This window comes from Panthera uncia, chromosome F2 (assembly GCF_023721935.1).
Source record: "Panthera uncia isolate 11264 chromosome F2, Puncia_PCG_1.0, whole genome shotgun sequence".
Lineage (NCBI taxonomy): Eukaryota > Metazoa > Chordata > Mammalia > Carnivora > Felidae > Panthera > Panthera uncia.
In genome coordinates, this window is record NC_064812.1 from 57791316 (window position 1) to 57803771 (window position 12456).

Here is a 12456-nt window from a genome sequence, read left to right on the forward strand (position 1 = left end):
GTGCCTCAATTTTTTAATTTGTAAATGTTTACTTATTTCTGAGAGAGACAGAGAGAGATAAGAGAGAGAGAGAGAGAGAGAGAGAGAATATAAGTAGGGGAAGGGGAGAAAGAGAGAGACAGAATCTGAATCAGGCTCTGGGCTGTGAGCTGTTAACACAGAGGCTGACATGGGGCTCGACCTCGGGAACCATGAGATCATGACCTGAGCCGAAGTCGGGTGCTTAACCAACTGAGCCACCCAGGAGCCCCTGTTTGTTTGTTTTTAAGGTTTCTTTGTTTTTGATAATTTCTACACTCAACATGGGGCTCAAACTTATGACCCTAAAATCAAGAGTTGCATGTTCTTCCAACTGAGCCAGCCAGGTTCCCCATGTGACCCAAATTTGAAATCATGAGGTGTAGAAGAGAGCGATGCATGGTAATTAGTGAGAAATGGATTTGCTTGATTTAGTTATGCCATGTTGGAAGTGTATCCAGTGTATTAGCAAGGCCACAGACGTAGGGTATAGCTGTCATGAATACAGAAAACCTATGTCTCCATCTTCCTCTTAGTAAGGGCAGACCCGTTAAAACCACATTACATAGGGCTAGTACCTGGGTTCTAGTCTCCGCTATGTACTGCTGCTCTAATATTGGCTCTCTAATAATGGCTCTCCTGCCTTATAACTTTCATGGGCTCTGGTAATAAGTTTAATTGAGAAAAGGACCCTAACACAGATGCTTTCTCAGGGAAATAGATATATTCTTTGTTCTATTTCAGGTAATACAGGCAAGGTAGACTTCGGTCATTTTTTGAAAGAATTCTTTTATTTTCAATTATTTATACGCTGTCATTTTCTCCAAAGAATTGAAGATGAACTCCAGAAGGATCTAAATTGTTGTTCCAGCCTGAATGGTGTAAGAAGAGAAATATCTGGTCCCCCTATATTGAAGATATATTTACAGAAGCCAGCAGAGTTTCCCATCCTTTCCTCTCCTGATTATACACTTCTAGTGGCATAAATTCACCTGTCTATTAAGGAGCCAGGGTTATGACATTAATCCTCTTCTTTTCCAGATCTCTTGGAGGATGGTAAAGATCTGGCATCTGTAACAGTAAATATAAGAATGCATGTTTTGCAGGCATTATGCTTTTTTCCCAAACTACTTTCAAAGTAGTAACAAGACACATCCTATTGAAAGTTCTTGACATTTATTCTGACTCCTTACTGTTCACAAATATTAGCTGAAAGACTGTATGTTCAGAACTATGATCAGTACTATACAGACTTAAAGAGAAGCAGAAGGCATGCTGTTTTCTTGGAAAAATATAGAACCTAATTGAGACAGCTAAGACATATTTGTAAAAAATTTTTTAAATGTTTATTTCTGAGACAGAGAGAGACAGAGCATGAGTAGAGGAGGGGCAGAGAGAGAGGGAGACACAGAATCCGAAGCAGGCTCCAGGCTCAGAGCTGTCAGCATACAGCCCGACACGGGGCTCGAACTCACAAACCTTGAGATCATGACCTGAGCCGAAGTCAGTCGTTCAACTGACTGAGCCACCCCAACAGCTAAGACATATTTGTGAGAAGTGACTAAGGGAGATAAACATCCCATTATTCTGTGATTTCAAATTAATGATCAAATTTCTACTTTGGAGCAGTACAAAAACAAATAAGCAGAGTAGGATCAGTCAAAGGAGAGGCTAGTAAAGGCTAGAATTCCACAGATCACTAAGATTATGAAGGAAGGGTTATAAGTTATGCCTAGAATTACACATAAGACTTGGGGAGACAGCGAAAATTATTCCAGCTGTACAACTAACATAAATATATTTTCCTATGCTCTACCACTGATTGATATGAATCTTAAACTGTTTGAATTCAACATTTTTACATCATCCTGTAAACATTCTATCATTCTCTGATTTTCTTTCTTGGGGCACCTGGGTGGTTCAGTCGGCAAAGTGTATGTTTTTGGCTCAGGTCATGATCTTGTGGCTCGTGGTTCAAACCCCGCATTGGGTTCTGTGCTGACAGCTTGGCGCCTGGAACCTGCTTCAGATTCTGTCTCTGTCTCTGTCTCTGCCCCTCCCCCACTCATGCTTTGTTTCTCTCTCAAAAATAAATATACCTCACCAATGTTAAAAAAAAAAGGTATAGGGGCGCCTGGGTGGCGCAGTCGGTTAAGCGTCCGACTTCAGCCCGGTCACGATCTCGCGGTCTGTGAGTTCGAGCCCCGCGTCAGGCTCTGGGCTGATGGCTCGGAGCCTGGAGCCTGTTTCCGATTCTGTGTCTCCCTCTCTCTCTGCCCCTCCCCCGTTCATGCTCTGTCTCTCTCTGTCCCCAAAATAAATAAAAAACGTTGAAAAAAAATTAAAAAAAAAAAAGGTATAAAAAACAAGATCATTTCAATTCAGTCCAAATATAATTGCAAAACAAAACAAAATTTCTTATAAGTATCTTTTAAAACTATAGCATTAATCAATAAACTTAGGCCATACATATTTCCTATGATCTCTCTCTTCAGAAGAGAAATAGGAAAAATAAGCCACTAAAGGATAAGCTTTCCAAGAGTTTGTTGTTATTTCCATCTGCCAAGAAATCCTCCTCTTTTCTGGGTAATATCAGAACATCCCCACACGTAACTCCCACACACACATACAGACATTGGGGCCTACTTCACAGAACCCTACGTGTTCTGATAGGTGACGATGGGTTGCCAGTCAGAGTACTCTACCCTAGCCTATCCCATTCTCCAGCCGAAGACAGGAACATAACTCAGGCTGGGCTAATGAGAGTTTTGTATCCGCTTGGTCATAGTGTGCGAGAGGTGGGGAAGTGATCCAAACTGGGACAATCCGAGTCTTTCCTTAAATTTCTACAGTAGATGGAAAATAGCTCTTTCCTTTAGAATCATAAACTGGTTAAGATATAAACCCAGACAAGTTACCTACTACTCTGGAATACCTGAGTCAAAAATATATAGAGTCTACACCAGTGATGGTGGTTGCGGGTGGAGAAAGCTGGAGGAAAAATAAGAGAGAGTGCTAATGCTATTTGAATTCCAAGCTCCAGCCTGTGTTACTGAAATACGCTCTACCCCTGTCTTTCTATGGTTTAGTTATGTAGTGCCAATACATTTACTTTTATATTTAAGCTTTTTGAGTTGGGTTTCTGTCACTTGCAACCAGAAGTTTCATAATACCCAATTCAAGAGGTGTGAAAGGATTATAGAATACGAGAATAATACATAACAAAATTCTATAATGAAAATTCAATAAAAGTTCATATGAATAAGGGATATGTGTGGGACAGAACCATAAAAGAAGGTATCATGCAGTACTAAATCCTGTTAAGAAATTTGAATAGAAGATTTTAATGGTAAAATGAAACAGAAGTCTCTTTTTTTTAATGAAAGAGAATTCTGTACTTATGTAAGTACACAAGCAAAGAAATGGAGGCAGAAAGACTATTTAAAATACACATACACATTTCAACTATATACATAACCTTTGGCTGAGAAGTTAGTTCATTTTATCAAATTACCTGAAAATTCATTAATATAAGTCTAATGTGGGACAGTAAGTCTTTGAAAAGACATTAAGGCTTTTAGAAGGTTATTGGTCACTGTACTATGGCATATATTAATGTGGTTATTTCAATTCCTCTTAAAATAGAATTGAAGGAATGGGTGTTTTGATGAAATGTCAAGAAGCCAAGAGAAACCGTGACAGTCTCGAGGAAGAAAAAGGAAGGAGAACTTGCCCTAATAATTATCAATACTTATCCTAAAGCTACATTGAGACATTGAGACACTGAAAATATTTGTGCAGCCATAGAAAGATAAGCAGACAACTTGGAATTATGCATTGATTTAAGCATATGTATTCTTTTTAAATTTTTAATAAATAGAATTCTCTAAATTTTTATTTTACCTCATTTAAACTTGGATCTACATGATGTTGTGTCTAATATGGAATGCAGATAAATGGCATTCCTCTTAGCATGTACAGCTGTGAGAAACCCTTGCTTCTATAGCAAAAACAATAAAACACAGACAAAATTAACAACAACGACAACAACAACAACAACAACAACGTCCCATGCAACTAGTAAAGAACATTGAATATAAGGAAAGTGAATTCAATGAATTGAATTCCAGACAAAATAAGCTCTCCATATGAAAGCAGAGAGCCATGGTGTCAGCTTCCATTACTGGAAGTGGGCATCTAGTCTAGATAGGAATGGACAGAGGAAGGCCCTGTCATTAAAAGAGAGAAGGATGAGAAGGAATCATCTAGGTCTTAGAAAAAAGGATGGGCCGGAAAGACAAAACAGAATCTGAAAAACCCCCAAATACAAAACAAATAGCACTAACAATTGTCCCCTGCCTCCTCCAATGTAAACGTAAGTTTCATCCCTCACAAAAAACAAACAGAAAAGAGAAAGGAAGGAAGGAAGGAAGGAAGGAAGGAAGGAAGGAAGGAAGAAAAAAGAAAAAAAAGAAAAAAAAGTGGCTTTGGAAAAAACCAGAATGAAATAACAGAACCACATTCAGTCATGGGTTGTTACATGTGTACCCAAGCCAAGGCTTATTTTATTCTGCTTTTTTCCAAAGCCACTTGGTTCAAAAATATCTGAAACTGCAGTCCAGCCTCAAATAATAATATGATTGGGGTCCCTGGGTGGCTTACTTGGTTAAGTGACCGACTTGATTTTGGCTCAGGTTATGATCTTGCAATTGTGAGATGGAGCCCCACATAGGGCCCCTGCTGAGTGTGGAGCCTGCTTGGGATTTCCTCCCTCCCTCTCTCTCTGCTCCTCCCCCACTTGCTTTCTCTCTCTCTCTCTCTCTCTCTCTGTCTGTCTCGCTCTCTCAAAATAAATAAATAAATAAGCTTTAAAATAATGATAATAATAATAACAATAATAATATGATCAAAATGGTAGCAACATGAAAGGTTGGATATTACTCTTATCATGGGCAAAGTCAATTGAATTTAAAGGTATAACCCAACCCCCATTCAACTCAATTTTAGGATGTATCTAAATAATTAGCCCTTCACCCTAAATGTCAGGCAGAGAAAAATGCTTGAATTTTCTGAGAAATACATAAAACTAAATAAAAGAAAATTGTATCTTAATCTCCACTGTTCTATACACAATGCCTAGTAACAAAAGTAACAAAAGAGTAAGAAGCACAAAAATGTGACTTATAAACATGAAAACAATCCCTATTTCACAATGAAAAAAATATTACCAATATTACCCTACTCTCAGACATTTTTCAATAAGAGATATTTATTAAGCAGTAGAATGGGCATTTAGATTAGGAATATCTACTCCAGAATCTTTGCTCTCACCCATTTTTTTTTTTTAAAAAGCACACACCACACACAAAAACAAATGCAACCCGTGTTTCTCAGGATAGTAATAAGGGCATAAACCTTTTGATATACATCATTTATATCAACATTTTGGACAAAAACCTTCCTTTTTTCCCAGTCTCCCTAGAGACTATCAAAAATTGCCAATGTATACTATATTTCAAGTCATCATCGTGGGGTATTGGGAAAAGCTTTCAATTAGCAATAATCACGCCTCAGTAAACCTCATTGGCTATGATACTGCCACTCTGCAAAGCTTGGACAAAAATCTTAGGTAGGTGTAGGAAACAAATCTGAAAAAACCCCAAATACAAAACAATAGGATTCATATATATGAATCATATATATGATTTCAGTTCTTCCCACACGTATTTGCTTATTTTTTTTGTATCTTCAGAATTTGATACTTCTAAAGAAGAAATCTCAAGAGAAATTAAAAATATTTTGAACTATTTAAGTGAAAACACAGATTACCAACATTTGTGCGATGCAGTAAAAGCAGTGCTTAGAGAGAACTTTATAGCATTTAATGAATATATTAGAAAAATAGATTTAAAGTCATAATCTAACTCTCCATCTTTGAAGCTAGAATAATAGGGGAATGTTAAATTCACAGTAAGTAGAAGAAAATAAATTATAAGAATTAGAGTAGAAATCAATGAAATTAAAAACAGGAAATCAATAGAGAAAATGAGTAAAAACAAAAGCTTATTCATTGAAAAGATCAATTAAATTGATAACCCCCTAACCAGATTAAGAAGAAAGAGGACATAGATATCGATATCAATATTAATGAAAGAGAAGACATCACCATAGATCCTATGGATATGAAAAAAATAATAAAGGAATATTATGAATAACTCTATGCCCACAAATTTGTTAACCTAGATGAATGGAACATTTCCCTGAAAAACACAATCTGCCAAAACTGACAAAGGAAATAGACGATTTGAATAGGTCTATACCTATTAAAGGAATTGAATCAATAATTAAAACAGAAAGCATCAGGTCCTGATGTGTTCATTGGTGAATTCTACCACATATTTAAGGAAGAAATTATACAATTTTTCTATATTCTATTTCATAAGATAGAAGCAGAAGAAATACATCCTAACTCATTCTCTGAGGCAAGTATTACCCTAAAACCAAAACTGGACAAAGACATTACAAGAAGAGAAAACTACAGGCCCAATGTCTCTCATGAACATAGATGCAAAATCCTCAACAAAATATTAGTAAATTCAACGCATTAACGCAAAAAATAATTATACACCATGACCAAGTAGGATTTATTCAAGGTATGCAAGGTTGGTTCAACATGAAAAAATCAATAAATGTGGGGGCACCCGGGTGGCTCAGTAGGTTAAGCATCTGACTTTGGCTCAGGTCATGATCTCATGGTTCATGGGTTTGAGCCCTGTGTTGGGACATGTGCTGACAGTTCAGAGCCTGCAGCCTGCTTTGGATTCTGTGTCTTCCTCTCTCTCCCCTCTCCCCTGTTAATGTTCTGTCTCTCTTTGTCTCTCAAAAATAAATAAACATTGAAAAAAAATTTTTTAAAAAGATCAGTAAATGTAATCCATAACATCAACAAAATAAATAAATCCTATGATCATATCAACAGATGCAGAAAATGCATCTGACAAAATCCAATAGCCATTCATATTAAATACTGTCAGCAAAGTAGAATAGCAGGAGGCTTCCTCAACTTAATAAAGAATATATACAAAAACCCTACAGCTAACATCATACTTAATGTTGAGAAAATAAAAGTTTCCTGGTATGATCAAGAACAAGACAAGGAAGTCCCTTTATACCACTCCTTTCTAACACTGCAGTGTAAGTGTTAGATAATGCAATAAGACAAAAAGGGAAATAAAAGGTATGTATATTGGGAAGAAAGACATAAATTTATTTTTGTTTACAGGTAACATCATCATTTATGTAGAAAATCCTAAGGAATTAACAATAACAACAATAATAACAAACTCCAAGAACTAATAAGTATAGCAAAGTTACAGGTAACAAGGTTAATATACAAAAGTCAATCATTTTCATATATTCCAGCAATGAAGAAGTGAGATTTAAAATCAAAATATGGTTGGGGCGCCTGGGTGGCTCAGTCAGTTAAGCGTCCAGCTTTGGCTCAAGTCATGATTGCGGTTTGTGGGTTCAAGCCCTGCGTCAGGCTCTGTGCTGACAGCTAGCTCAGAGCCTGGAGCCTGTCTTTGGATTCTGTGTCTCCCTCTCTCTCTCTGTTCCTCCCATTCTCTGTCTCTGTCTCTGTCTCTGTCTCTCTCTCTCAAAAATAAGTAAAACATTAAAAAAAAATTTTAATTTTAAATCAAAATATGGTGCTATTCACATTAGAACCTAAAAAAAAAAAAAAAAAAAAAAAGAAATGCTTAGGTATTAACCTAACAGAACATGGACAAGATCAATATGAGGAAAACTACAAAATTCTGATGAAGAGACTACAAAAAACTGAATAAATGGATACACATTCCACATTCATGGATAGGAAGATTCAATATTACAATATGTCGGTTTTTTCTAACTTGAACTATAGACTCAATGCAATCCCAATTAGAATCTTAGAGTGTTATTTTGTAGATATCAGCAAACTTATTCTAAAGTGTAGATGGAGAGGAAACAGACCCAGAATAGCCAACAACAATACTGAAAGACAAGACCAAATTTGGAGGACACACGGTAGCAACTTCAAGACTTTAAAACGAAAGAATCAAGACAGTGTGGTATTGGCAGAATAGACAAACACATCAATGAAACACAATAGAGCACTTAGGAATAGGTACACACATATATAGTCAACCGTTCTTTGACAAAGACACAAAGAAGCAGTGATAGTCTTTTCAACAGCGCTGGATAACCAGAGACTCATATGCAAAAAAACAAAAATCTAGACACAGACCTTACATCCATCACAAAAGTTAATGCAAAGTGGATCATAGACCTAAATATAAAATGCAAAACTATAAAACTCCTAGAAGAGAACATAAGAGAAAATCTATAGGGCTGCCTTTGGGTATGACAATGACTTTAGATACAATAACAAAGGCACAATTCATGAAAGAAAGAATTGATAAGTTGGACTTCACTGAAATTAAAAGTGTTTGCTCTGTGAAAGATACTGTCAAGAGAATGAGAAGATAAGCCACAAATAGGAGAAAATATACACAAAAGACATATTTGATATAAGACTATTATCCAAAATATACAATGAATTTTTAAAACTCAACAATAAGAAACAAACAACCCAGTTAAAAAATGAGCCGAAGACACATCACCAAGGAAGATGCACAGATGCATCAAGAAGAAAGATGCTTCATGTCATATGTCATTGGGGAAATGCAAATTAAAACAAGATACCACTGCACATCTATTCGAATGGCCAAAATCAAAAACAGTGAATGGATTAAATTGTGGTATATCCAGACAAGGGGATATATTTCAGCCGTAAAAAGCAATGAACTATCAAGCCATGAAAGACATGGAGGAAGTTTAAATACTTAATACTAAGTGGAAGAAGCTAATCTGAAAAGGCTGCAAGCTATATGGCATTCTGGAAAAGTCAAGCCTTGTGGAGACGGTAAAAAGATCAGCAATTGCCAGTGGTTGAGGGTGGGGGTTGGGAGGATGAAGAGGTGGAGCACAGAGGACTTTATGGCAATGAAAATATTTGGTATGATATTAAAATGATGGATACATGTCATTATACCTTTGTCAGAACCATAAAACGTACCATTAAATGTACAATACCGAAAGTGAACCCTTAGGTAAACTATAGACTGAATGATTTGGTGTGTGTGTCAATATAAGTTCCTCAGTCCTAATGAATGTACCACTCTGGTGGAGGATGTTGACAATGGGGGAAGGCAGAGGGTATATGGGAAATCTCTGTACCTTCCTCTTAACTTTTCTGTGGCCTAACACACCTCTAAAAAATAAAATCTAAACAAATTAATGTTTCCATATTTTTCTTGGCTTGAGGATGAGAGGAGGACAAATTACACTGAGAAGTCTGACGTTGAGGAAACTAGTCTTGATCATCTTAGCTAAGTTCTACTTCTACTACAATGATTTTAAAAGTCACAGTTTTTTAGTTTCGTGGGTTTTTTTTTAACTCACCCTTGTAAGCTTTTTTTTCTTGTATTTGTTTTGAGAGAGACAGAGACAGCATGAATGGGGAGGGGCAGAGAGACAGGGAGACAGAGAATCCCAAGCAGGCTCCACACTGTCAGCACAGAGCCCCATGTGGGGCTCAAACTCATGAAACCCTGAGCTCATGACCTGAGCTGAAACCAAGAGTCAGACAGTTAACCGACGGAGCCACCCAGATGCACCCTAAAAGTCTCAAATTTTAATGAGAACTTGTTCACAGTAACATTTCTGGATTGAAATGTTAGAATTGAAAAATAAGTGCTGATGACTGTTTTAATGTTTTCCTTAGTTATCAGAGTGATTGTATTCTAAATTGGTATCCTCACCTCACTATATTGCTTCTATAAGTTTTATTGACTGAAAAACTCACTATTCTTAAAATTGGCAATAAAATCATACAGGATAAAGATATTACACATTTGAAAATCAATTCTAAGCAGTTTTCACCTCAGTTATATGTGTAGATGAGCCTCCATATTTAAGTGAACATTACATTAACCTTCATAAGGAATGATGCCATAAAAGCCTAGCAAAACACTGTTACCAATAGAATCATTGTGTTATGCAAATGAACTGATAACCTCATCTACTTGCTTTATTGAACAGTCCTTATATTTTAATATATTGAGAATATTGTTGCCTTTTGGGAAAATATACTACATGGATTATTTTTCATAATTTTAAATTTATTTTTCTTTCTTTCCTTTTTTATACAGGCACATAGCAAAACATTCTTTTAATAAATTTACATATATTTGTCTCTGCCTACAAAACCTCAGTTAGAATATTTTATAATTTTTCTTCATTTAATCATGTTCATATTATATTATAAACTTGTTTTTATGTCACTGCTTAGAAACAACTATCTTAAAAACAAAGCCTTTTTTTAAAACACATATTCAGAATCTTTGAAAATTATGTAAATGATATATAGTATATGAAAGCAATACACAGATAGGCTTTTTTTTCTGTAATTACCTTTATTTAGAGCTACATGAGGTCTTTCTCTGATTTTTTTATACTTCCATGAAGCTTAACAATGTTAGCATAGGTTTATCTATTACTACACACTTTTTTGTGTTATTTATAAAACTTGGGCTATGCCTTCCATATGATTATGAGGCCTGATACTTAATAGTATATATATACATATTAAGTATAAGTATAAGCAATATAAGTAATAGTAAAAGTATAGTGTCTGTGTGTGTGTGTGTGTGTGTGTGTGTATATATATATATATATATATATATATATATAATAGTATATTGTATTGATTGAAAGATCCTATATATATAAGTAATACATATAGGTATTTATAAAAAGACAATGTAGAAAGTTATCTAACTTTAAGTGCTTAGTCTATGTGGGGATGATGTTTTAGAGAAGCTGTATCTTAACAATGTAACAATGAACTAATTTAGAATAAATAGCAAAGAACAATGATATTAGGATGGGAAAATCTTCACGCTTTGAAGAAAAATATAAAAGCAAATATAAATTTAGAAGTAATTAAAATGTTTTAGATTATATTTAGAATCATACAAATACTTAGAATAATTTATTATCTTTAATATAACAATTTTCAAATATTGATGGGAAGATTCAGATGTATTTCCCTAAGAAGCCACCAGATGGCTATGTGGGGCCTTTCTTGATTTTAAAGTTCAGTGTTTTGGTTTTTTTTTTCCTTCTACAAAACCAAAGATTTAAGCAATTCCTTACATAATTTTTATGGAGTTTTGAAATAACTTAAGTGTGATGCTATAATGGATATGAATGCAATTATGTATGTGTGTTTTTTTCTTCTGATTTTATTGTAAGTATCAGACTAATGTGATGAATTTTAAAGAATGTCCAAATCACAAAACTTTGAACATTTAAATATTAACTCTCTTCTGGTCCAAACTTTTGATTTTATAGGTTAAGAACTTGAGATCTAAGTGATAAACATTTCTCCATCTTTTGGGCTTTATTTTCACTGGCAAAATCTAAGTACAATATTCACATAATTAAAATGCAGGATTGGGGAAAGGATATCAGGACTACCCCTAACACTACTCTAAAAATAAAAAATAAGAGGCTTATTTCTTGAAGTTACTCAAGAAATTATATTTATCCAAATGATCACATTTTCACTTTGCTTTCATTGTGTCAATGCATTCATAAGGAAAATTAGGCAAAACAGACTTCGGCTCAGGTCATAATCTCATGGTTTGTGAGTTCGAGCCCCACATCAGGCTCTGTGCTGACAGGTCAGAGCCTGGAGCCTGCTTCGGATTCTGTGGCTCCCTCTCTTTCTGTCCCTTCCTCACTCTCACTCTGTCTCCCTCTCAAAAATAAATGAGCATTAAAAATTTTTTTAAATGAAAATAACTAAACCAAGAGTACCACAACTGTGTCAAGTACTAGTTTTTAACATAATCGATTCTTAGAAAACTTTGTGTAAGGTACATTAATTTAGCACACCTTTATTTTCCAAAAATAACATTCATTTCGATATATTTTTTTCTGAAATATTTCCAAGCCATTTATGTTAGTTTGTTTTGGTTATGGTTTTAAGTATAACTTACATTTTTATATTTAAAATTGTAACCAATAATACTGAAACGATTTAGCATAATCAGCCTTTACTATCATTTTGTGTGGGAGAGCATAGTTGTGCATATTCACAATTGTGGGATTTTCCTCAGAATGAACAAGTTGCCCTATTCCTCCAAAAATGCAACTGTTAACCTGGGAATGTTAATATTACCTTGCTACAGTCCCATAGTCAAAAATGGAAGCAGAGATTGAGGAGTTCCTAGGAAAGTCTGGGTAATGCCATTTTAGTGGGGTCAGAATTTATATACAACTCAGACATGTTAAAATGTGGTATGATTTATTTTCTGTATCTGATTTCAT

The 12456-nt window shown here is 35.1% G+C and overlaps 1 non-coding gene across 1 annotated transcript; it reads right to left on the reverse strand.

The window, feature by feature from the left end:
* Nucleotides 1-5491: 5491 nt before the first annotated feature.
* LOC125924997 (U4 spliceosomal RNA) lies at nucleotides 5492-5631 on the reverse strand. The gene has a single exon (XR_007458657.1). It is a non-coding gene; the product is annotated as a U4 spliceosomal RNA (small nuclear RNA).
* Between the last annotated feature and the right edge of the window lie 6825 nt (nucleotides 5632-12456).